The following is a 27754-nucleotide window of genomic DNA, read 5'->3' on the forward strand; positions in this document are numbered from 1 at the left end:
ATGTGAACAAATAAGTTGTTTTTTTATTAGCATGTAACTGTGGCTTATTATAAAGCCAACCAATGAAGGTCATGAGGCTATTCTGATGTACACATATTTTTTGAAGTTACTTAACAGGTTTCAACAATATGTTAAATTATAATAGAACTACTTATGGGGTCGTTATCTTTACAAATTCTTGAGAATTTGAGAACTCTCTGATCTAATAAATGCACTCATTTTACAAGCTAAAAGCTGAGGTCAAGGAAGGTTAAGCAATTTGCCAAGGCTATCCTTGGAGTGGAGGAGCTGTGATCCACTACAGGGTTTATCCAATGCAAAACAGAAGCAGACTCCTCTCTTCTTCACTTCATTTGGCCAAGTATGTCCTAAGCAAATATTAATATCATGTAACCCCATGCATGCAATCTAGTCCATTGTTTCTAAAGTCCCTCAACCCCACACCAAACCATCTGAAAACATCTGTTAGCCAAATGCTTAACAACTTTTTCAGTTTATCTCCAAATTGAACATCTCTTTCCTTCCTCCCTCCCTCCCTTTCTCTGTTCCTTCATCAGATATTTACTAAGTGCCTCCATTTAGCAGACACTCATTGAAATGCTAGGAAGAGAGGTAAGTAAGACAGATAAGACTCTTATCTTATGAAGTTTATGCTCTAGTTAGCAGAAACAGCCAGTGAATAATTAAACAAATAAGAATAGCCAATGAACAATTTTTAAACAAATAAGATGATTTTAAAAAGCAGTGAATACTATGAAGGCAAGTGACTCTTAGGAAGGAGTTTATTTAGTCTTAATGAGTAGGAAGGGGCTAGATTCTATGGGGCCTCTGGGGTCAGGAAGAGAAAATTGGGAAGATACAACCTCCTTTCTCAAAATATCCCTTCTTATGGTGAACTTTTTATAAGCATTTTTAAGGCATTCTATTTAATTTTGGTTAAGTGTTAAACTAGTTATTAATATTAATCTAGTTGCTTAATCCTCACCCAAATTATGGTCCCTGACTAGGTAATATTTAGTTTTACAAGCCAACCTACCTCTTCCTGTCAGCTAAATTATGAAAAATATCTGTACTTAGAATCACTCTGTAAGACAAACTGAGGCATACTTTGCAGGTTTTTTAACTGTTTTATTTCATTGACTAAGGTTGATGTCTTCACAAATATCTCTTTAAAAATTCCTCCAAGTATGATGGAATTATGTACCTCCAGATGAATGGGCAGCTTAGGTGAAACTCAATCCACGATGGGAAGGTGGTAAGTCATCAATATTTTTACAGACATCCTCTCTGGAATTCTGATATTCCCCATCACTTCTGGATTAACCACACTTTGTTTTATGATTTCTTCACTGGGGGTAGGGCAGAAGTTTATCTGATTGGGAAACATACAAATCATCCATCCTCATTTTTCAAATGCATACACTGTAGGTCCCCAGAGTATCATTAAGATGCACTGCATAATCTTTAGAATTGATTTAAAGAAAACAGATGCCCAGTTTCTCCAGATGCAAGGGCATAGTTCCTCCACAGAGTCACCTATCACTTTCATTAGAAAACAAATATTTGGCTTTGTAGAAGCTGGTCAATAACCTTAGCAAGAAAAGTAAGAGCTGAGTTTTCCCAGCTTAAGTATCTAGGAGCCCTTCAAAAAGATCACTTTCCTTCCACTAAGTCTAATTCAACAAGACCCAAGCACAGAATGAAAATGGGCCAGTCATATGGATTTCATTTCCTAGTTCTAATACTTAAACTCTCCATTTTCAGACAACATGAAGAGTCCTCAGGATTGTAACATTAGAGGCAATAAAGATCATAAATTTTATAGGTAGGATATATGAGTTCAAATATCAGAAATTGGGAGCATGTTTATTCTTATCCGAACAAGGCTATAATCAACCAGAGTTCCAAGGCTAGCCCACAAATAACTATTTGAAATGCAGTATAGCATTATCATGCATGTTGGTGCTTTAGGAAAAGAAAAAAAGAAAATGTTTGATTAGAAATAGATGAAGAAGAAGAATACAATTAACAGCTGAGTATTTGAAAGGATATTTTAGTCTTTATAAATTTGAGTCCTTTCTTTAAATATGCACATTTTCCCTGACTAAGGAATGACATAACCACAATCCTTAATCTCTATTGCCATAATTTAACCAATGCTCCATTGTTAGATATATTTCTGTCCCTGTTTATCCACAAAAATAGAAAATACCATATCAAACATCTAGTATATCTGTATGTTCCCTACCTACCTAATTTTTGCCTTAAGATCAGTTTGTATTTCTGGAAGTAGAGCGGCTCAATTAAAGGACCTAAGCATTGTAAAAACAATTTTGAATGCAATTTGACAAAGTGCCGTTCAGAAAATTCATGCCAATTTACCTGTTTCTAGTAGTTTTCCCTGCGTTCTCTCCAACTATGAGTATCCAGTTATTTTATGGTTTGTTTGTTTTTTCTTCCAAGCAGCATCTGCATTTTTTCTGTTGACAATAACATTTCCTTTGGGAAACACCCTCTGTCACACTGTACCAATTGGTTAAGATGGTTAATCAGTTGTCTTTCTCCCCCTGTAATAAGGGTCAAGCACTTGACCTCAGCCAGGCCATCTGAGGCTGAAAACCGATGGAGTTCATTCATTCCCCTGGTGTTGTCAGAAGAGCTCAACAACGTTCTTGCTACTGAGTGCCTCTGGAACTGCCCTGGTTCCTCCCCTTTCCAAGCCTGGTTGTCCACCTAAAACAGCCAGATTTTTTTATGAGGACTTTACAGCCTACAAAGCATTTCTTAGCACATCACTAACATCTCTGAGGATGGTGGACAGGTTTGAGTATTCATAAGGATTTGGTGGTTAAATAAACAATCCATTATCCTAATCTGCAATTTAACAACCTACAAAACAATATTAAAAACCTTGTACCAACATCACTTTAAAATCTTAATACAACATCACCTCAAGGGGTATGTTCCACCACATCTCTTTGGATGCTTTTAATTTAAAGAAGAAAAGTTGTCTACACACCAAAAGCTGAACCAAAATACCCACAAAGAATTACTCTGCCAGCAAAGCAAATCCCTATTCATGGCTGTTCTCAGGTCACAGACCAAGAAACCATAGCAAGTGAAGGGTGGAATTAAGAAAGTAGGTTTTAAATGTGTATGTTGTTCCTTGTACAGCTTACTAGCATTCCTAATAACCCAAGGCAAACCATCAACAGGGTAGGTAAGGGCATAGGGAAAAATCCACAGCCCTGCATATGGCAAGTCAAACCTATAACTCTGCCCTATGCTTAGGCCAATTCTTTAATCTTCCTGAGCTTGGTCTTCTCACTTGTGAAATGGGGTAAGAAAGTCCTGCAAAGATTTAATGAGAAAATGTATACTGAGATGCTAACATGGAAACAGGCACAAAACGGTGGTGGGTAATTGGTAATTCTTGCAGAATTTTTATCAGAAAGAAGTACTATCTGGATTTTTAAGGGGTGGGGGCATTGTATGATGGCTGGATTATAGCCCTATGCACAGAATTTCTTGTTTCAAAGAAAGCTATGATGATTATAATGACAATAATGCAATACTACCACTGGTTTATACTGATTCGACTCTTTCCAGTTTACAAGGAACTCCCACACGTATTGTCATTTGATCTTCACTCAACCCAGTGTGGTAGGCAGGGCAGGTATTATCCATCCTGTTTTATAGATAACTTACAGAGATAGCTCTCACCCATTTTGACTGCAAAGATGTTTGGCTGGTTTGGCAAATCAAGTTTTCCACTTTAAATCTGCATATGGTTCTTAGCAGCTTCTCAGGAAAAAGGGAGAAAGTAGTTAGAATAACCATCTATCTTCTCATAGTCCTTGGGTCCCATGGAGAAAATATTTTCCCCTCCATTTACCTGCCTTTCTATGTGATAAGCAAGGGACAAAATGTGCATGTGGTTGAACTCATGCCAAGTGCAATCCATGCTTCTGCAAGCTTCAGGGAAGGGTGAAGCACAACTTTTGCTACTTCATGTGCTGTATATAAGGAGTTCAAAGAGCAGTGACTTTGGATGATTCTCAAGGCAAAAAACTCTAGCTGGAGCCGATGGCAGTAAGCTGAATCCATCTCTCTGTGGAATGGCCCAGGATGCTTAACATTTTTGAGAGTCAGCAAAGTAGTGGATGGAGCATAACTTTGACTTTGGACCAGGTCTGTGTGACCCTGGGCAAGTTATATAAAATCACTGAGCCTCAATGTCCTCATCTGTAAAATGGAGACAGATTATATTAAATAACAAAGAGTAAATTGCCTGGCCCATATCTAGTTCTCATTCCTTTCTTTTATTCCCAGTGACACCCACCCCACCCCCAGTTAACACTCACTGTAAAGCTGAATACTGAACAACAATCTGACACTTTTCCTTGCCCCAGATATATTCTCCAGAAATAACGTGGAGTTTTCCTTTCTTATAGCTAATTAAAATTTTACTTACCTACCATTTCCTTCTTAAACTGTATATAGCATTTGTACCAGACCCTCAATTTAATCAACAAACACTCATCAAGGACCAATCATATAGTAGACTAAAAACTTCATCTATGTAGATATAAATGTCAACTGAAAGACAGCTAGGGAATAATCTAGAGACTGAATAACAGTGAATCCAGAAGTGGATGTGAATTGTGGTTGATAGTACAAATGCAGGAATGTCCTTCTGTGAACTAGAATGGGCATACATCACTATTGCAGAGTTGTGGGAATGTGGAGAAGCATAGGGAAAAAACAATTAATGTAACCTATGGACTATAGTTAACAGCAATACTGTAATATTCTTGCATCAATGCCAAAGATGTACAGTGTTAATAATAGGGAGGCATGGAAAAATATGTCAAATGTATGCTATGGACCATACTTAGGGGTAATAATCTGATGACATTATCTTATAACCTTATATCTTATAACAAATATTCCACAACAGTGTGTTGGTGAAGGGGTGTCATATGGGAATTCTACACATTAGCATGACTATTTTGTAAGTTCACAACCTGTGTAGTAAAATACACTTAAAAAATTTTTTTCCAACCACTTAGACTTCCTAACAGAAAAATTCATATTTTCATCCATTGCAGGAACAGCAATATTTGGGCAAGAAAAGAGACTATAAGAAAAATTTGAATCTTGAGTTGGTTCATCTAACACAAATACGAACTTACCAGAGTCAGTGAGGCATCAAGAACATCATTTCAACCCGATAGATCTCACTTCCCCTAAATATGAAATGGTCATCATCACCATTATCATCATCATCACCAACCACCTCCTCATTAATATTAGGACCCAGGAAATCCATTTCTCATATAATCTATGGTCATAAACTTTTAAAGAACTGGAAAAGAAAGCATTAACTGACAAAGAAAAGCCAAAATTCTACCACTTTAAAAAGCCCTGGGTATGAAAGAATATGGAAGAAGATGGGAGAGAGTAATTTTAAAATCAAATTCACTATGAGAACGGTGATAGGTGAAGGCAAGCTTTATCATCAAGAACGGGGAAAGAAGGTGCCCATTTTACTTACGCAACAGAGCCTTGTCTATGGGATTTTATAGATCACAGGTACTAAATGCTCAGACAAAGCACTTTCTGAAAGACAAAGCATTTTCTAAATTCTCCTCAAATATAAATCCCCAAATCCCATCCTACATCTGCAGTGTAGGTAGTAGAGTAAACGCTGCCAAAAAAGCAGCCAGTTGGGAGATGGGCAATGCCGATATCAGAAAGGAGAGCTCTCCACTTCTTCATCCAGCTGGGAAGGAGTAAAGGAAGCTTCAGAGAGTAATTAACTGTCATGCACATGATTAATTGATGACCCACCAGTTTTGCCCTAAACACAGATGTATTGGGATCAGGACACAACCTTGAATACTAAAGGTGAAGGGAGAACTGTTATTTCTGGATCAGAGCAAACTAAATATGCAGAATTGTGGGTGATGTCAAAATGCAAGCCATGGAGCTAGAGGCAGCCATCTATCATCAGACCCTCCATAAAGTGACTTGTCAGAAACTAGCCAGGGACTTAAATTAGGAAGCTTGTTCTGGGAAGTTTCTTGGTAACAACTGGTGCACAATGAGCAGTGATTATGCGACACAAGCTTGAACATACCCCTGCTGCATACTTCCAGTTCTTTGTTTGGATAAAGAGGCTAAAAGGAAAAGTCAAAGTTAGGCATATGTACCAGCCTAGATTGTGCTCACAGCTTCAGATGCAGTTTAGTAATCTCTCTTTGTTCCCAGAGTATTGTCGGGGAAAGAGGGTACTTTTCCTGGAAGATCTTGATATGCAAAGATGAGGGCTCTTTCCCCAAAATAGAAATCCATTGTTTGCCTGCTCTCCATGGCTGAGAGGATTTCTACTGCTAAGGTCTCAACTAGCTATAGGGGAATTAATGATTCATGTACACATTTTTTAAAAATCTAAGTTATCTAAATCCAGGGGATTTTCAGATATTTTTCACGAGAATGGAGAAAATAAGATTTTCCAGTTTACTCCCAAGCAGTGCTACAAATGATTGGTGGCAAGTTATCAAAATCCTTACAATAAACAGATTGTTTTCCAGTGCCTTTTTTCGGGGAAAAGTGTCATTTTCAATTCTGTGAAAGTGTTGATTTTTATTTATGAACTAGTTGCCATGCAAAGTACTAGGGCTATAAAAATAAATAAGCCTCTTACTAGAAGAGCCCTTAGTCTAAAACACACACACATACACATAATCATAAGAGCACAGCGGCAGCAAACTTTAATTGAGCACTGTTAAGTTTTTGCAATCACCATGCCATTATCTGCACAACTGTATGAGGTGGGTCTGAAGCCTATGTCTCTTTTATAGATGAGGAAACTGAGGCTTAGGCAGATTACACACATTTAATACCAAGCAGAGCTGAAATTTAAAAGTCAGGGAGTCTAAATACATTGCCCAGTGTTTCTGTAGTATATGAAATGACCCTAATTTCACAGTCATTATATATCTGGGGAAATCAAGGAAAATTTTGCTAAACTGTTCTGAGCTGGCTATTAAATGATAGAAAATTGCTATCATTGGACAGTTGGGGGCCTTTGGGTGGATGGAGGGAGGCCTCCCAAATAAAGGAAACAGTAGATGTGATTACCGTGGGGCGGGGGACAAGAATACCCTCACCTTCCTCTTTCTCTTCTTCTCCCCAATCCTCCCTCCTTACTTGCTTTCACTCCTTCCCCTACTTATTGAAACCAGTGCCAGGCATGCCCTCCTGACAAATATTAATTCATAATAATTATTATTATTATGTAAAATGATTTATGGAATAGAGAGGGGGAGAGCATCTAAAGCAACCCTTTGGGGAGAGGCAGTCTTCCCTGTCTGGTTAGAGATGGGTTAGATACAGACAAAGGGTGGTGAGGTGCAGTGGGTGAAATGTGGCAGCGCACCCTGAGAATGCACCAAGGCACACGTGCTTGCACTTTAAGCTGCTTACATGCATTTATAAACATCATGGGGCCAAAGAGAAAGATTCTGAATAGATGGCCACTTATACATGGAATATTTAGTTGCTATAAATGTGATCTCAGCGGGGACTAACCCTGCCATTTGGAGGAATGTGGCTGAATCAATGTGTGAAGGAAAAGGTAACTGACTGTCCCTCTAGCCTCTGAAAGGGACACTATTTAATCCCCATACCATACTCCAGAGATGTCAGGATAAACATGGTGAGGGAGAGTCAGTACATGTGTCATGGGCGGCATCATAAACATCTTTTTATATAAACAGAATCACAAAGGATGGAGGATGAGGCTTTGGCTAAGTAACTGGCTCAAAATCAGAAAGAACGCTGCCTGGAACTTGACATCCAGACCTGCTTATTTCTGGGTTCACTAATTATAGTGAGGTCCATTAAGGAAGATCAATGACTATGGGCTCTAAGGGAAACCTGGTCTCTATGCCTTGAAGGCTGATCCCCTATGAAAGGAAACTCCCTGGCCATATCTCTTGAAAACGAAAAGGGCCATTTGTGAGGCATACCTTAGTAAGTGTCCTATGATCTTCTACTTCTGTTTTCCTCATTTCCACTCTTTCCAACGGTCCCTGTTTGTCATTCTAAGATCTCCTGGAGCCTGACTCTCTCTCTCCTGTGTCAGAGTTGGAGCATGTGAACTAGATTGAACAAATGAGGCCATTCCATCCTCTCCTTCTATCTCATTGTTTCTCCTGTGGCTATGGAAACCAAGATGGTGCAATCAGAGTCTTGGGCCTTTTACTACCCAGTAATGGGACAAACTCTCTGTCTAAAACATGTGACGAGTAGAGATGAAGCTGTTAGGGCTGACCTTTGAGCACAAAGCTGCAACTCAAAGGAACTGAAGCCAGTAGCCCAGTCCTCATAAAGCCTGACACTTGCCAAGCAGTCGCTATGTGGTTGCTGCTGTGTGAAGTGTCCTTCTCTCACTAACTCACTTAATCTTAACTAAATTCTAATGTGCATTATGCTAGGTCCTCCTTTTCTGGATATTTACAGATGAGGTGACTGAGGTTTCAAGAAGATGGTGGAGTATCCAAGATTCCCAGCTAAGAAGGGGTGGTGTAGCTAGGATTCAAAGCCAGACTAGAACTGGTTGAACGGGATTCTTCACCCTTGTGCTACATTAGCAGGTAGATTTTCAGAGTAGGGAGGGGGCAGAAGTGAGAGGAAGGAGTCCTCTCTGTTCCACCTTACCATACCAAAATGAAAACCAAATCCAGAAACTGATGTGTAAATGATAAAACATGGAAGGACTGAAAACAGATTCAGAGTTACATTTTCCCTAGCAAGATTCCTTCATTCTAAGGTCAGAAGAGCAAGGCACAAGACTATGAGGGTCCTTGCAACTCCTGGGAAATCACAAATACCGCCCATTATGGATTAAATTGTATCCCCCAAAAGATATACTCACATCCTAACCTCTGGTAAATGTGAATGGGAGCTTATTTGGAAATAGGATCATTGCAGATATATTCAAGTTAAGAGGATATAATGTCATCCCAAATTAGAATGGAACTTAATCTAGTAGATGGATATCCTTTTAAGTAGAGAAGGACAGACACAGAGAGAAGGACAGTTGAGACAGAGGCAGAGATTGGGGAGCTGTATCTACAAGCCATGGAACACCAAGGATTGACATCAAAACCAGAGGCTAGAAGGAGCAAGGAAGGATTCACCCCCATATGTTTCAGAGGGACCACAGCCCTGCCAAAACCCCGATTTCAGGCTTTGAGCATGCAGAACTGTGAGGGCACAAATTTCTCATTTTAAGTCACCTAGTTTGTGGTACTTTCTTTTGGCAGTCACAGGAAGCTGAGACAATACCCATCTTTTTAGGAGAGCTCGAGAAAGGGGTGACATCTATGTCCCAAGATCAGTCAAGTGTACCTATCACAGGACAGAGAGCAAAAACAGAGCCACTCATCTAATAGACAACAACCGAACTTGATCTGAAGGACTCCCACCAGTGGCTGAATTGGCTGTTTCCCATGCCAGCTCTCACATGGTTGACCTAGTCAAAGGGGAAAACATGCGCAGGACATGAATGCAGTCTAGTCTCTACACTACCCAAGGTTTGAACTTTGGGCACCTATAAGTGAAGGTCTTATTTTTATTCGTAGTGATGATAATGGATGATTTTGTTGAACAAAGGCACAGCCAAGCACTCCTGCTCTCTTATCCTAATCACGATACATCTTCTGAGAAGTCTTGGCCATTATGAAATGGTGACCTAACCCATGGGTATCATGTTGTTAACTCTTCTACCAAGAACTCAGCAGCCCTTCAGTTTTCCTACAGAATCAAGACATTGTCAATAGAAGAAAGTTCTGACTTCAAGTCCAGACACTTCCATAAAGAGAAGAGCCTCTGGTGGAATTTAAACCACCTTCTCTGGACAATGCCTTATCAAAAACCCATAAATGCTGCAGTGGCTTGTAGTGCACATTACGCTGTACCATGCCTGCAAATTGAGACTACCACTGCCTTTAATAAAGCAAAAGATTCCTTTCTTCTCCAGGGAATTAGTAAATATTAAAATTCCCTCTTTGGCACTCATTCTAACCAGGGCAATTATCTATGAGGATATTCACAATGGATTCAATTTGACAATAATTATTCTTAGTAACACCAGTTGGTAGTTTCCGTGGGCTCCTTGCCTCTGCAGTCATGAAAACTAATTTGGATTCCAGGAGTACATGTTTTAAATTTCCCTCATGTCAGTTCAATGCCTAGGAAGACAGCAGGATGATTTCCATGTCTTTGTTTTGCACATGATGTTCTCTATCTACCAAAAGAGACATGTTTCAGATACATGATAGACTCTTAGTAAAGTGTAGGGCAAATTAAGAAACCTGCATGATCCTAGCCACGGTAGTGTCTGGCACACTAACCTGTTTCTATCTGCTTCCTGCAACCCCCTCTATGGCCTGCCATCCACAATTCCGAATACTACAGTCTTCTCTTCCTCCCTCCACCTTTCTCTTTGTGGGTCTTCCATGGCCTTTTCTACTATTTCATTGGAACACTGGTAGAGTTTTCCACTGTCAGCTATTGGATGGTTGACTTATTCACTCTTCCTCAATGATTCCAGATGCCTTTAGTCTAAATGGTACTTTCATAAATGCAAATCCCTTGATCTTCCCCACTTATCAGCTTGTTATAACACATGGCATTACAGTGGGGGACAAAAGAAGCATACACCCTGGTGCAGATCAACTTCCTGGATTTTATGCCTGAAGTTATCAGTCAGCCACCAGTGAGCACTGAAGAGAGCATGTCTTCACATTTTTTGTTTTTGTTTTTGTTTTCTTCTTTTGTACCCATAAAGCTTTTCAAGGGTACAGCACTACTTAACAAATGATAGGCTCTTTCAGCAGCTCTGCCAGGTATTGGCAATGAATTGTTTTTCTTTCTTTTAATAGGTTGGAACAATGAACCAGATATTTCTCTGTGCCCAGATTTGGAATTTCTCCAACCTTTAAACTTTATTGCCCAGCAGAGTATCCAACAGTGTTGTGGGAGGGGATGAGACCATTAAAATTCATTTGATATCAGGTCTCCAGAGCAATGCACAAACTTTCATCCTACTGACTTCTCTGTCATATGGATTCCAATAGACTCCAGTTTCTTAGAGTTAGTGCACAGATGAATGGTAATAATGTGTGGTTGTCTGCACTTGCTGTCCCTCACTTGGTCCCTTCTGTGCACATGTTTCTAAGTAAGAGGGCTTATTCAGGTCAGGGGCTCAGTGTGTCACCAAGAACAACAACAGATCTATACGGGGAAATTGGGATTTGGCTTCTGTGCATCACAGGTGACCTTCTATGAACAAAAGCCATTCAAATTTCAAAAACACTTCAACTTGATGTACTAAAATGCCAGCTTTCAGATAGGCTTGTAGAATATAATAATGGTTCTATTACGGTTGTTCATTGCCAGTCACATGAGAAAAACAGACTAATAAAAATAAATTTTTATAATGAGAAAGTGCATACATATGTTTTCACTCTTCATCTATTTCTCTCCTGACTCTTGGCAAAGAACTCAGGAAATAGGAAATTAAAGGCAGTAGTTTTCAGTAACTATGAACAGCCATAAGAAAACTATACCACGGACTATGGCTGCCTAAATCCTGGGAACAAGCACACCCATGCCCTAAATCATATGTAGCCAAGTAATCAAGGATGGCTGACTTCAATCTACCTTGGGGTGAGTATTCCATCATTAAGGAGGTTCCCCTTCATTAACAAAGTCAGAGCTTATTTTAAATTTTTTTTAAAATCTGGCTTCTCCTGAATTTTAAATTTGTTAATCAGCTCTGAGAAAAGCATTCATTGGACTATACAATTTTTTTAGAATATTCACCCTCCATAAAATCATGGGAACATTAAAAAATAAAGTAAAATCTGTTTCACTTCCTTCAGATAAAATCAGTAGTTTCCTGAGGTCAGTAGTAGACTTTAAAATCTCATCCAAAAAAATGATGCCATTTCAATGTTGACCCTCAGTACTATTAAAATAAAATTTTGTAAAGTGGAAACTACATTCATTTAGTACTTAGAAATCAGGTCTGAGACCCAAGGCATATAAAATTAATAATAATAACACCAATAATACCAATAATTACAAGCATTATAGTAGTATTTGATAAGTGTCTTCTCTAAATTTAATCTAGAACCTAAAGTATGGCAAATAATTTATCTTATGGATTTAGGGGAAGAGTGTTCCAGGGCAAAGGAACTACAAATGAACAGGATTTCAAGGAGCTTGACATTTTTCAAGATGAGCAAGAAAGAGCTAAGAACTAGAGCAGAGTGAAGAAGAAACGAAGTGATAGGAAATGAGGTCTTTGACTTAGGTAGAGTACAGATCTTATGCGACCTTATGGCTGTGGTCATATTGGTTTGTTTTTCTTTCTAAGAATAATGGGACACGATTGCATAATATTAAAAGGGAGATTAATTGAGTCAATTTACATTTTAAATAATTTTGACTATTACATGGATAATGCATTGGAGGGGCAAAAGCAGATCCCAGGGAGTACAGTTAAGAGGCTGTTGCGTAGTAGATTGGAGCAATAAATGGGGCTTAGACTAAGATTGTAGTAATGGAAACATTGAGCAATTGTTAGATTTAGGTAGGGCTGAATGACTTGCTGATGGTTGAATGACAAAAAGCCAAAGATAAGAAGCATTCAAGGATGAGACAGGAATCATTGAGTTGCTATTACTGCAAGTTTAGTTGCTTTTAATATTATTACCCTAACCCTAAATGCCATATCATTATTTAGACTGGCAAATGCAACGGTTAGAGGTCTGTTTACACTGCCCAGAGGCATACAGATGATACAAGCTCTCTAGACACTCTCCACTTGGCTCTGAAGCATCCTTATTTCTTTACAAGGATGTTGTCGTTAACACAGCTGAAACCTTGGTTCCTTCCCTCAGCCTTCTTAACCCATTACCTCTAACAATGGAACCCTCTCCTTGTGTTTTTCCAGTGACATCATTTTCATACTGGTCCCGGCTTTGCCCAAGCTGTTTCCCTTCCTGAAATGCCTTCCCTGCAACTGAGTAGAGGTGACACTTGCTTCTAACCCACACTCCCTCCTCTGGCAGATTCTTTCACATCATGCCCCACCACCACCACTCTTCTCCCTCTCCCACATGGCATTCACTCAGTCCCAGGAGAGTGTCTGGACTCCCCCACCTTGGGCATTTGCATGTGCTGTCCCCACTGTACAGAAGACTCTTCTCTCTTTTCATGCCATCTCCTCCATTCTGAGTTCACTCTTTTCCATCCCTTCCGGTCTTAGCTCAAGAATCACTGTCTCAGTAGATCACATCTTCACTTTTCAAATTTCAGTTCCTCTTTTGCTGGCTTTTGTAGAATCATATGCCTCCTCTTTAGGATACCGATCTTGCATTGTAATATACATTTGTTATTGTGATTTTTTCCCTCTCAATCTAATCTCATTACCTAACCCTGCTCAGCTTTAAATTCCCAGAGATCAGGCACTCTGTATGTTTTGCCCAGGACTATAACACAGGCACCAGCATTCAATATATTTGCAATAAATGCATAAAATAAGCAGAATGACCAGATATAGTACCTTCTTACCTAGGAAATCTATGTGTATTACTTTTATTAACATGATTTCCCCTTCACTAATGTGTAGAATTTCAAGTCTGTACCACAGATTATTGAATGTTTTCCTTTGAGTGTTTCATGCCCTTTTAAATGGGTAGACTCCTTGAGGACAGAATCAATGCCTTATTTATTATGTATCATCTCTATTCCTCCTGCTCCTCTTTCAGCATACATCTATACAGCATAGTTTCTGTGTTAGGTACTGACAAGGTATAGAGAAAACTCATATCAAAAACTGCACTAGACAATACCTAATATATTTTTCTATTCTGATTTTATCTGGGATTTAATAAAATTCATGTTATTCCTGGATGCAATGGGGGTATTTTGTTTCCAAATTCTATTTTCTGTTTGCTAAGTAAAAGGTTCTTCTAAAAAGAAACTTTTTTTACTCATCCTGAATTTGTGTATTTTTAGATTCTTTTTATAAACAAAGCTCAATTGAGTTATGAATGTCAGAGTGAGAATAAGTGTCTCCAAGCTTTACATTCTGCTATTAACTGTGACATACTGAAAGTGACAACTTTATAAAAGTGACTGACAATCAACAGCTTAAAGAAATACTTCAAATCCATGCACGGTGCAAAAACTGCATAACTAGGGCAGGATCCTCAAGTCTGGAAAAGAGGAAAACCATTTGAGTGGATGGTTTATTTAAAGAGAAGTACCCATTGTGACACAGCCTGTTCTGATTTTGTAGAATAAGGCTTGCAAGTATGCAAATAGAATTAAGCGAACTTTTATGGAGTGTTCGGTGAACCAACATGGTGATGGGAAAGTGCATACCTGTGACCTCTTACACTTGCCCATCTACCTACCAATCTGAGGTATCAAGGGAGACTCAGCATATTTGAAAAATAGATGGGCAGATCTCAACGTTCATTACATCTGCCTGTTACTTTGAGCCTCCTTCTGCACTTTAATTGCATACCTTTTGGTTTCTCTTTAAAAAGGCACCACACAACTGGGGGAGAGTGTGGACTGCAATGTGGACCACTGTCCATGTGGTGCAGCGGTGCTCCAGAATGTATTCGCTGGGTGCAGGGGAAGTGCCACAATGATGGAAGAGGTTGTTGATGTGGGAGGGGTGGGGTGGGGGTGGAGTGGGGGGGGGCACATGGGGATCTCATATTTTTTGAATGTAACATTTAAAAGAAAATAAAGAAGAGAAAAAAAAAGGCACCACACAGCCTTTCCTCCCCTATCACTATCCCCATAATCTGCGCATCCATAAACCAAAGGAAGCATAAACTGGTGCTAGTACAATCAGAAAAGCAAACACATTAGTTTCCCAAATGTTCTCTGAAAGGCACAAGCTGAGGTTTAAGGACAGGGGAATGTGAAGTTGAGGCTGGATGCACCAGTGCCCTTGATCCAAAGCAAATAGATTCACAGCAGGAGGGCTGTAAAGATGCCCAGAATCAGATGTACCTGTCCAAACACCGTTGGTTCTGCATCTATCACACGGGCATGAGGAGATCCCTGGAGATGGGCAGTCCCCTAGGACTGTGCCCCTGGGGGCTCCTGACTACCTCATCTCAGGGCCACCATTCCAGGGAAGGGAGAAAACATCCAACAATTTTAGCACTGGTGCTTAAACTTTTAAAAACAACTTTTAAACACTTAGGTATAAGCACATAGAAGGCTGCTCATATGAAGGGAGAGACTACTTATATTAAACTGTCAAGGAAAATTTTAGGAAGACAAAGTAGCTTCTCATCGTGCTTAGTAAAATGTTTACTAAGTATCTTTAATGTGCTAGGTACTGTGCTAAATTGTTAAATGCACAGTTTCATGTAATCCTTAAAATAACCTTCTAAAGAGGGTACCATTTCCATCCCCATTATACAGATGAGTAAACTGACACTTAGGGACATTAAATAACTTACCCAAATTCCTTGGTGCTCGAGTCAGGGTCTGAGCTCCTAAACGTGCCCTTCCCTAAAGAACTTCTCCTTAGACTTTTCCTAGGGAACTTCACTGGCCTGACATTATAGGCTTTGAATGAGTCATGACAGGGCAGCCAAGAGTTCTGATGGCAACTTCCTCTGGGGTCATAACTATTACAACTGATATGGACCCCCTAGGAATTTGTATAACTTTCCACAGATTAGGGAAATCTAAGAAAACTACAAGATATTTCTATATCCTCTCACTGCCTAGGGTGAGAAGGACAATTAGGGTAACTTTTAAGCTCCAGTTAATATTCTGTTGAGGAGGAAATGGTCCAACCCATTTCCAGGAGACTAGGAAACAGGGTTCCATATCTATGAACTCTCCAGCAAGCTATCAAAGTCAAAGAGACTTCCTCCCTCATCTAGAAAGTAAGCTTTTTGAGAGTAGGAATCCCATCTATCTTGGCCATCACCTACAAGTCTCTCTCTTTCAATTAGTTGCTGAATTAATGAATGAATGAATCTAGAACAGAGGACAAGTCCTAAGAGGGGTGTGAAAATAAAAAAAGTGTCTCCAGATCACCAAAGATTCTTAAGAAAGAATCACCTGTTTTAGCATCATAGAAATGAACATGGAGAAGAGGTGCCTGATGCCTAGTGCCTGTCTTTGAATTGAATGATTATCTTAGAATAGGAACAAAGACTTGGCTAAAAAAAACCTCACAGCTACAAAAGCTTGTAAGTGGAAAGAGAATAGCTTGTAAGACAAAGAGGAGAAAGGTCCAGGTTCCCACTAAAGACCAGATAGTAAGGCCACTTCCAGACCACGTTTGGCAATGAGCCCACCAGCCTGGACTGCATCTCTACTGGAGTAGCTCTAGAAGGAAGGGGCTCTACCAGGAAGGGTAGGAAGAAAAGACATTGGCATGTTGAAGCAGCTATCTCTTAACAAGGTAGATAGGAGCCTCTGAGAGGAAAATAAAAAATATTCCCTAAGGACTTAGGCAAAAGAGAACAATCTCACTAGACAAAGTCAAGTTTAAAACAGTGTGCTCTATCTATTGCACACATATCTAAATTGGCTCTACAATCTTTGGTCAGTCGTGTAGTTAAGATGTTAAGTGTTGATGTCCATCTTGATGTCTTCCAAAATCCTAATGTACCTGTGTAAAGTCCCCCCTCTGCTCCAATAGCTTCTGCACTTATATTCCCTGCCCAGCGACTGCCTCTTAACTTAGTTCTTTTCCATCACTGATGTTAATCTCCTTGAGGAAAGGAACTCTACTGAGTTCACCAGTGCCTGGAAGATAGGTGGTAGGTACTTAAACACATTTCTGATGAGCTCAGTCTGTGAAGTCATTCCCACCCTTTGCTAAGTATTTGGGGTATTGGAAATGCAATTTGGATTCGCTGTGCTGCTGGTGGCTTGACAATATTATATAAACAGCTATTGATTACCCCCTGGTAGAATAGAATGTGTATACCCTGATGAATGGATGTTGAAAGCAGATGATGATCTTACTGATGCATTCATTAAGTTCCTGGATTGTTGTTGTTGTTGTTTGCCAATCAGGAAAAGGATGGAAGACCTTGTCTCAGTATGATAATTAGGTATTTAAGAAGCACTGGCATGACTCAACAGGTTCTAGAAAATGTGGCAGAACTCAGAATTTTCAAGACCGGCTTCCTCACTTTACTTTGACCAAGGGAAGTTACATCACCCACAAACAGCTCACCAAAGAATAAATGAAGCAACACGCTAATTCTGCAGTAAGGATTTTCTGGAATCGATGTCCTGAGAAATACTGAAATCACTCCAAGCAGCAGCAGGTGAACATCGGAGACAGCCCTCCTCAAAACAGAGCCTGTCCCATGTGCTCACCCCGCACCACTTCCTCTTGCCCACCTCCTTTGTAATCAAAGCAGGTGACAACTTCATTCAGCTGTTAGCAGCAAGAGGAGGTATTGATTCCCTGCGAGTGTCCTAATGACTGGAGACAGGGACACAAACCATAAATGGAGACTTTCTGATTCCAAGTGAAATTATAGTTTGCCCTACGAGATTGCACAATAAATCAGGGGAAAAACCAGCCAACACAGGACTCTGGGGTCACTGAAGTGATGTTGACACATTACAATAATGAGAACTTGAAATACCTCATGCCCTATTGATTTTTAAGCTGAATCATTCCCACTGCAGAAGATTACAAGACTCTGTCTTGGAATCATGGCTCACACGGGAGATGCTGATGAAAAATACACCCAATCCAATCAGAATGGAAAGCTTTACTTGTCCTTATTACAAACCTAATACCATTGTCCGTAGGCTGTGTGATAGACACCTAATCCACAATGGGTAAAGAAAACAAAACAAAACACGTCTTCTTTTAATTAAAGTGGCTCATACCTTTTTAGGCTCTTTGCTGGGCCTATACCATAAAAATTACCTAATAGAAACCAGGCACAGTAGTTCTACTAGTGCATAAAGGGCAATTTCTTTCTGATTTTCTAATTCCAGGGTAGCTTTCTAGCTCCCTGTGTACCCATACCATTTTGAAAAATGGTAAGTCATGTTCTAACAACCAACTTATTTCCTACTCAATAGGAAAAGATGTGTTCCACCAGCATCCAGTATCTACAATAAACAAAGAATGCCTGGCTGGTCTTTCCTTTTCCCTGAAAAGTGGTCCATGGAGTGGATTAACACAGTTGGGGGAGGCCAACTGGTGACATAAGTTAATTATTAACCTGTCACACAATCAGAGAATGGTAATAATTTATCTTCATTGTTGCATTAACCACAAATCACTTTTTGCTAACCGGGTGTGTTGGAAAGAGGGATCTGGAACAGTGCTGCCTGCTGTATAGCCTTTTTGAGGTCCTGTCAATATCTCAGGGGGAGCTCAGCTATTATCTATCCCTCGACTTATACTATGCATGTTGTTGCTGCTATCACTAAAAAAATTATTAATTTTCCCCATGTCTAAGTCTAGAGGAAAAAGAACCAGCAGGTAGAAATAACACTGTCTTTCCTCAACCGGACTCTGAAAACACTATCCAATTATTACAGATATAATTATCACCTAGATTCACAAGGATTTAAAATACCCTAAATCTTCTTTCACAATCCAGTATGACCACATATCCTTTGAAAACATTTATTGAGATCTTACTCTAGACTCAACATTGTGCTAGGAACTGAATATATATATATATAGTTCACCTGTTCTCTCTCTTCTCATAGTTTATAGTTTATCTCCACAGTCTAACTCTTGAGATGAATCCCTGCAGGCAAAACCTAAGGGTCTAATAGGGACTGACTGTAGAAAGAATCCTTGCATCCTTCCGAGGAGGTTGACAGAAACAGATGAAGTGTTTCTTTTCTCCCAAATATCCTGATTATATTTCGTCTACTTACTTGATCCAAAGATGCCTTGCTCATTTTGCAAATATATATCTCTGCACAGAAATCTCCCTGAGTTCTGTTTAGTTATTTTTTTTTTATCAATCTCTGAATAATTGGCTGGAATTGTCATCTTTGAACATGGCTTCTTATCTAGCTTCTTAATTCAATTGTTTGTTAATGCAACTGAACATAAGTGAGCAATTTTAGGCACTTTATCATACTTTGTAGAAAAGAAAGCATTCAAAATTGGTATAAAGGGGACTTTGGAAGGTTACCCCATGTGATCACATATTCCCTTAGAACAGTTTAAGGAGGGGCTCTGCTACCATCCGTCATCATACCAACTTCTTTCTTTAAACCTCCTTCCGTGGCTAGAGAAGTCACTGGTTGTTAACTTTATTTACAGAGTGAAAGGTGCCTGGGAATTGAAGAGCTTTTAAAGAAAGCTTGTATAGGATTCCAAGTTGACACTGCAATTCAACAATCTGCCCTGCCTTTGACCCGCGTGTCCCAGCTCATGTCCCCATGAGAAGATGTTGAGAATGGGTCTGGAGGGCATGCCACAAGCTCCTCTTCTTTTCCTAGCTTCAGTTAAAAAGACACAGTGGTTATGCATGCCAGCTGTGGATTTAGATTGCCCGTTGTTAAATTCTGAGTCCACACTGCATGATTTTGGGTAAATACTTTACCTCCTCATCAGTAAAATGGAGACAGTGACCACTTCCGCCAAATAAGGCCATTCAGTAGCGTCAACAAGAAAACCAGCCTACAGCTCCTTGCACTGTGCTTGTCAGACACCATACTAAGGGGATTCTGGCTGCTATGTTTTCCCCCATGAGCACGTGAACATGGGTGCCTTTGCTTGGTGGCATTTACTTTGATTTTCTGAGCCCAGTTCAGGGGAGGGGAAATGTAGCAATAGTTTCAAAATGGAAGGCAGCTCCATGGTTTCTTTTCCTGTATTAGCAAGGCTACAACATGGATATTAAAAGTTTGGCACAGAGAAGCACTTAGAAACTGTTTAGAAACACAATCTTACTCTACTACAACACACATGCCTAGCACACAGTGTATTCCCAATCTACTTGCTCAGATGAATAGTAAAGTCAAATAAAGTATGCAAGGAAAACAGATGAAATAAAGAAAGTTCCAAGTACTAGGTAACACCACTATTTCCTTTCAAAGAGGTCTCTGCCACCACTCTCATTAACAATCTAGTCTAAACTTACAGGACAGAAATAGAAGACTTCATGTAATTTATAAATATCGATGCTGGCGATCATGCTTTCCAAATTCCCTTGGCCATTTTCAATAAGACACCCCAGAGTAGCACATATCTTTCTTGTTAACATTTCATGGACTCTTTCCATAAACATACGCTTGTTCTTGTCTTCAACATTTTGTCCTGTCACTGCAACAGATGGCTTTACACTGAAGCATATGAAAATATTAAATACTTTATAAGCCTGGTGGAAATATGAAATGCCTTTGGAGGAAGGAATAGATCAACGATTAATGTAAAACAGCTATGCATGATTCCATTAGAAACATGTGCCTGTAAGATGATTTGGCAAGTAGAAGTGGACATGATCCATTCCACATCTTCATTGAAGCTAGGACAAATGGTGAGGTATTCAGCTTGCCATGAGCTTCATTTAGACCATACAGAAAAGCAGAACATCCTGCCATTGAGAGCTGTTAAATATTACAGTGTATAACCAAGGGAGGGTTGTGAAATCTGCTTCTTGGAGAACTAGAAACCAGAAGAAGTATCCATCTGTCTGGAATGGCCAAATAAAGCAAGTTTAGAGACAGAGCAATGAGTTAGGGTACAGTGCAATCAGCTAGCTGATTTTTCTATATACCCACCTCCATTTTTTTCAGAGCCACCTTAGTAGATGTTTATCCAACAAAATGACTGTTGCCTTCTCAGCCAACCCATGGGGTGTGATGTAATAGATCTGGTAAAGAGGCGCAGTGAACTGCGGTTAAATGAGGGGTTTCAATCAGATGGCTTACCTCTGAATGTCACATATTGTATTATCTTGGGCAAGTTACTTACCCTTTCTCTGTGCTTGATTCTTTATCTGTAAATGGGGATAAACTAGCACATACTCCATAAACCTGTTGTGAGGACAAAATGAGTTAGCATACATAACATGCTTAAAATACAGACAGACATATGGTGGTTGCTACATAAATGCTGGCTATTTCTATATTTAGTATTATGCTTATGTGGAAATAAACAACGAGATGTGGGTAAGATTTTCTTTTTAGTTTCCTTTTACTGGTTTGTATATAACTGGATTAACTTTCAACATGCACAGCATATTACTGTTTTCCACAATGTGCCAAAAATTTACCAAAGCCCACTCTAGGGCATTTAGCACAGAGAAATGCAAACATATGCTCACCCAAAAACCTGTACCCAAATGTTTGTGGCACCTGTATTTTTAATAGAAAAAAAAATTGGAATCAGTCCAAATGTCCTTCAACAAATGAATGGTTACAAAAAACTACAGTCTACCTATACCATGGAATACTAGTGAACAATAGAAAGAGAAATTCTAGTGATATAGGCAAAAACTTGTCCTCCCATGGCCCACTGGGTGGACTGTGGGAGAGTGTGGGCTATGATGTGGACCACTGGCCATGAGGTGCAGCGGTGCTCAGAGATGTATTCACCAAATGCAATGAATGTCTCATGATGATGGAGGAGGCTGTTATTATGGGGGGAGGAGTGGGGTGAAGGGGGTGGAGGGTATATGGGGACCTCATATTTTTTTAATGTAACATTAAAAAAATTAAGACAAAAAAAAAACTTAGATGAATATCCAAGCAATTATGATGACTGAAAAAAAGACATAGCAAAAAATTAAGCACTGTTTGATTTCATTTACATAACGTCTTTGAAATGACAAAATTATCTAAATGGATGACAGATCAGTGGTTGCCAGGGTCAGGGACAGGAACGGGGTGAGGAGAGGGAGGTGGATGTGGTTATAAAATGGTGTTGCAGCATTTTGTACCTTTACTGCAAAGTCAGATTCAGTGTATTGTATCAATATATGTGACCTGTTTATACTATAGACTATATGTGTTATGCTCTAGTTTTGCAAAATGTTACCAATGGGGAAACTGCAAAAAGTGTTCAAGGGATGTCTCTGTATTATTTCATACAACAGTATGTGAATCTACATTTATCTTAGTAAAAACTGCAACAGAGAACAGAGAAATGGGAGCAGGAGGATTGTGGAAGACGGTAAAGTAGGAAGCTCAAGGAATCAGTTCCTCTACCAAGACAACTACTGAACTAGTAGAACCATCTAAATCAAATATTTGGAAACTCCAGGGTCTAGTGGAACACTGTGCAGCATCCAGGAAGGTGGTGGAGGAAGGGGCTGGTCAGTTGTGATAAATACCAGCGAGTTTCATCCTCCCTGCAGCAGTCACCATCCCTGTCCCTCAACCTTAGGGCAACGGTGGGGACTGGACCTTGGGCTTCTGGTACAGCCTGCTGGTGCCAGGGTGAGACATAAATACCTAATCCTCCTAACTCTGGGAGGAAAGGTTGTGGTCTGATATATGATCACAACTTTTGATCAGCTACTTCAGATCATAGGGGGATAGCTCTATGGGTGGCAAAGGCTGTCTTCCAGAGAGCAATCTTCATCAAAATCACAGAAAACACTTAAAGGGCAATATTTACTGGACACATGCTGAATCAAATAAACACAGCTTCAAAAGCCATTAGAAAAGCTCCTAATGCCAGAGCTGTCTCTTCTCCTACCCCCTCCAGAATGGAGGGTAGAGTCAGCTTGTGCTCCCGTGCTGGTGGGTCCCAGGCCATGTTCCAGAGGGAGCAGAGTGACCTCATGTGCATACTTGGGTGCATGTATGTCAGTGCCAATTTATCAGGTGGAAGTCTGAGAGACTGAGCCGGTGGACTTGTCTTGGGGTCACCCTCCCAGACATTGTCCTACTGTCAGAAGAGTAGCTTGTTTACAGCTGGAAGAGTGTGACAAACAATTAAGCTGAACCATCCTGGGGCAAAGGATTACCTACATTAAGTCACTCAAGACAGTACCCAGGTTGGGGTAAAAGTCTTTCAGAGGGAGTAGAGGAGATATTCACTGCAACTCCTATAAATTATAAATGGGAAACTTCTAATGCCTCCAGCAAGCACAAGCCCAGGAAAAGAAGCAGGTTCTGTGGCTCCATGCAGGCTTAGATAAGACTAGAGCAGGGGTTCTTAACCAGGGGTCTGTGAGCTTGAATTAAAATTTACAAAACACAAACATTATTTGTGGGGACATGTTGATGCAGATGTGATATATTTATTCACAACAGTATTGTGTGAACTTAGTAAGGGGTCTGTGGTTTTTACTTTGCTGGAAAAGGGGTCTGTGGAACAAAAAAGATTAAGAGGTTCTGGACTAGAGGAACCTGTACTTCGCATTTGCCTCAGGCTGACCTTCTTGACAGGAGGGCTAAACTCTGAACGAAACCACCAGCCAAAGCAAAGCCCATTTTCAAAAACAGTGGAAGATGTTTTTAACTTTGGTTGATATGTTTTGATTAGTTCCTGGCTTTCAAACAAATCTCTGTCATAACACTAGCTGGATACAAACTTAAGGAACAGACAACAGTTCAGTGACTAAATCCCAGAGTTAACCCTTTAAAATATTAAAAAGTACTGTGCAACAAAAGATTTACAAGACAGAGAAACAGAAAATGGTGCCTATCCAAAGAAAAATATAAAAATTCAAAAGCCATTAATGAGGAGGACAAAACTTTAGATGTAATGGACAAAGACTTTTAAAAAATGGCCCTTAATGTGTTCAAAAGGAAAAGGACAACAGGGAAAAAAAGGATATGAAGTAAATAATGAATGAAAAACATGACATTGTCTTTGAAATTCTCAATAGGAACCAAACAGAAATATTGGAGTTGAAGAACACAATAACTGAAGTGAAAAGTTCCCTACACGTTTTTAACAGAAGATTGGATTGGAGGTGGCAGAAGAAAGAATCAGCAATCTTGAAGACAAGACAATTGAAACGATTCAGGCTGAGGAGCAGAAAGAGCAAAGGATAAAACAGAATGAACAGAGCCTAAGAGACCTGTGGAACACTGTCAAGGGTACCAGTTTATGAACTATGGGAGTGCCAGAAGAAGAAAGAGAGAAATTGGTGAAACAATATTCAAAAAATAATGGAAAACATTTACCAAATTTCATGAAGGACATGTATGTACACATTCAAGAGGCCCAACCAACAGGATAAACTCAAAGAGAACAATGCCAAGGCACACAGTAATCAAATTGTCCAATGCCAAGGACAAGGAGAGAGTTGAGAAAGCTGCAAGAGAACAGCAACAAGTTATGCACAAGGGAATCTCAATAAGATAAAATGCTGATTTCTCAGCAGAAACCATACAGGCAGGCTGGAGTTATTAGAAGGGCAGTTAGAGCCCCTGTAAGTGGTCAAGGGCTAGGGTTAATTACATGGTAGGCAAGAAGACAGTGGTATGAAATATTGAAAGTACTGAAATAAAACAATTGCCAACCAAGAATTTTATTCCATCAAGAGTTTCTTATAAAAATAAGGGGGATAATAAGTCATTTCCAGATAAACACAAGCTGAGGGTATTTGTTACCACTAAGCCTGTTCTACAAACAAGGCTAAGGGGAATTCTTCACTCTAAAAGGAAAGGACACTAGATAATGGGTCCAAGCAGCATAAATTAGTAAAGACCCATGGTAAAAGTAATCATATGGGTAATTATAAGTGCCAGTATTAGTTTTGAATTTTGTTGTATGTAATTCCACTTCTTTCTTCTTACAGGTGCTAAAATGCAAATGCATAAAAGGAATGACAAATCTATGGATATAAAGATTTAATTTGTAACAAGTGAACAAAAAGTTGGTAAGATGGAGGGGTATAGGAAGAACGTATGTATATGCTATTGAAAATAAGTTGGCATCAAATAAAATAGGATCTTTATACGTTTAGGATGTTAAATCTAACATGATAATCACAAAGAAAATACATAAAATATATTTAGAAAGATATTAGTAAAAAAAAGAAATTTTGACTCAAAATAGTACAAAATCAAATTAATATGAAAGAAGACATTAAACAGAAGAATTGGAGGTCAAACATTGTACAAGACTTACAAAGACAAAATGTCAAATGGCAGAAGAAAGTATTGCACTATCAGTAGTTACTTTAAATGTGAATGGATTAACTCTGCAGTCAGACATTGGCAGAATGAATTAAAAAACGTAATCCAACTATCCGCTGTTTACAAGAGACCTACCTTAAATTCAAAGGCATAAATAGGTGGAAAGCAAAAGGATGGAAAAAATATGCCATGCATGTAGAAACCAAAAGAGAGTTGTGGTAATTATATTAACATCAAAGAAAATAGAATATAAGTCAAAAACTATTATGAGGGACAAAGAAGGTCATTATATAATGGTAAAGAGGTCAATTTAGCAAGGAGACATAACAATTATAAAAATATATGCACTAAATAGTAGAGCCCCAAAATATATGAAGCAAATGTTGACAGATTTGAAGGGAGAAATAGGCTGTTCTATATTAATTGTAATAGATTTCAATACATCACTTTCACAAATGGATAGAACACCTAGACCAAGAACCAATAAGCAAATAGAATACTTGAGCAAAACTCTAAACCTGCTAGGACAGACAACTATAGAACACTTCACCCAACAGTAGCAGAATATACATTCTTCTTTAGTGTACATGGATCATTCTCCAGGATAGATCACATATTAGGTTACCCAACAAGTCTCAATAAATTTAAAAAATAATGAAGTAATACCATGTGTTAATATCTTCTCCAACCACAATGCGATGCTATGAACTTAGAAATCAATAACAAAGGGAGAAATGGAAAATTTGCATATATGTGGAATTTAAATAACATACTCATAAACAATCAGTGGGTCAAAAAATAATAAGAAGGAAAATTAGGAAATAACGAGGTGAATGAAAATGAAAACACAACACACCAAAACTTATGGGATTCAGCAAAGGAAGGACTGACAGGGGAATTTGTACATCTAAATGCTTACATTAAAAAAGATTTCCAGTTAGAGACCTAATCTCAAAACTGGAAGATCTAGAAAATGAAGAGCAAACTAAACCCAATGTGATTAGATGGAAAGAAATAACAAAAATTAGAATGCAGTTAAATGAAACAGAGAATAAACAAAGAAACAATAGAATAAAAAAAAGTTTGTCCTTGGAAAAGACCAATAAAATTGGTATATCTTAACCTAGATTGATAAAGAAGATAGAAAAGAGAGACAATGCAAAAAATCTAAAATCATGGAAAGGGGCACATTACTATCAACCCCACAGAAATAAAAAGGACTATAAGAGGATACTATGAACAACTGTATGTCAACATATAAGATAACCTGGATGAAATGGATGAATTACTAGAAATATACAAATAACCTTTGTTGACTCAAGAAGAAATAGATCACAACAAAACCAATAACAAGTAAGGAAATTGAGTTAGTAGTAATAATAATAATAATAACCTCCCAACAAACAATAGTTCAGGACCAGATGGCTTCACTGGTGAATTTCACCAAAAATTCAAGAAGAATTAGTACCAATCCTACTCAAACTCTACCAAAAATTTTAAGATTTGGGAACATTGCTTAATTAATTCATTCTATGACATCACCTACATAAATAAAGAAAATTACAGATAATTATCCATTATGAATATAGATGCTAAAACATCTAAACAAAATACTATCAGAATGAAACCAACAGAACACTGAAAGTATAATACACCATGATCAACTGGGATTTACCCCAGGTATGCAAGGGTGATTCAACATAAGAAAATCAATTAGTGTATTAATTAATGTAATACACCACATTATTAGAACACAGGGAAAAAACGTGATCATCATGATTGATGCAAAAAGGAGAAATGTGACAATATTCAGCACCTCTTCTTATAAAAACACTTAGAAAAGTAGGAATAGAAGGAAACATCCTCAATATGCTAAAGGACATATATGAAAACCCAATATTAGCATCATACTCAGTGCTGAGACACTGAAACTTCCTGCTAAGATAAGGGAAAAAATAAGGATGCCTGCTGCTAAAATTGTTATTTCAAATTTTTACCAGAAGTTCTAGCTAGAGGAATTAGACAAGGGAAAGAAATAAAAGACATACAAACTTGAAAAGATAAAGTGAAACTGTCCCTATTTATAGATGATATGATTCTAAATACAGAAAATCCTGAAAATTCAACAACAAAGTTACTAGAACTAATAAATAAATTCAACAAAGTGGCAGGGTACAAGATCAACATCCAAAAATCAATTGCGTTTCTATACACTACTACTGAACAATCTGAAGAAGAAATCAGACAAAAATATGTACACAGTAGCAACTAAAAGAAACAAATATCTAGGAATAAATTTAACCAAGGATGTACAGGACTTGTAGATATAAAACTACAAAACATAGCTAAAAGGCATGTGGGGGCATTTTCGGGACTTGGAGTTGTCCTGGGTGGTGCTGCAAGGACAGTTACTGGACATTGTATGTCCTCCCATGGCCCACTGGGTGGTCTGTGGGAGAGTGTGGGCTATGATGTGTACCATTGGCCATGAAGTGCAATTGTGCTCAGAGATGTATTCACCAAATGCAATGGGTGTCTCATGATGATGGAGGAGGTTGTTGTTATGGGAGGAGGAGTGGGGTGA

General features: G+C 38.9%; 1 protein-coding gene and 1 long non-coding RNA gene across 47 annotated transcripts in view; both read right to left on the minus strand.

Moving 5' to 3' along the window:
- RBFOX1 (RNA binding fox-1 homolog 1) overlaps positions 1-27754 on the minus strand; it is a 1470157-nt gene that overhangs the window by 1031426 nt on the left and 410977 nt on the right. The window lies entirely within an intron of this gene.
- On the minus strand, positions 1108-8182 carry LOC131275627 (uncharacterized). 2 transcript variants are annotated; one of them, XR_009183090.2, is made up of 5 exons: positions 8037-8182; positions 3896-4245; positions 3724-3801; positions 2383-2733; positions 1108-1372 (listed from the first exon to the last, which is right to left on the minus strand). It is a non-coding gene; the product is annotated as an uncharacterized lncRNA (long non-coding RNA). The 2 variants fall into 2 exon arrangements; XR_009183089.2 differs by having other exon boundaries at positions 3709-3801.

Source organism: Dasypus novemcinctus, chromosome 23, assembly GCF_030445035.2.
Source record: "Dasypus novemcinctus isolate mDasNov1 chromosome 23, mDasNov1.1.hap2, whole genome shotgun sequence".
NCBI lineage: Eukaryota > Metazoa > Chordata > Mammalia > Cingulata > Dasypodidae > Dasypus > Dasypus novemcinctus.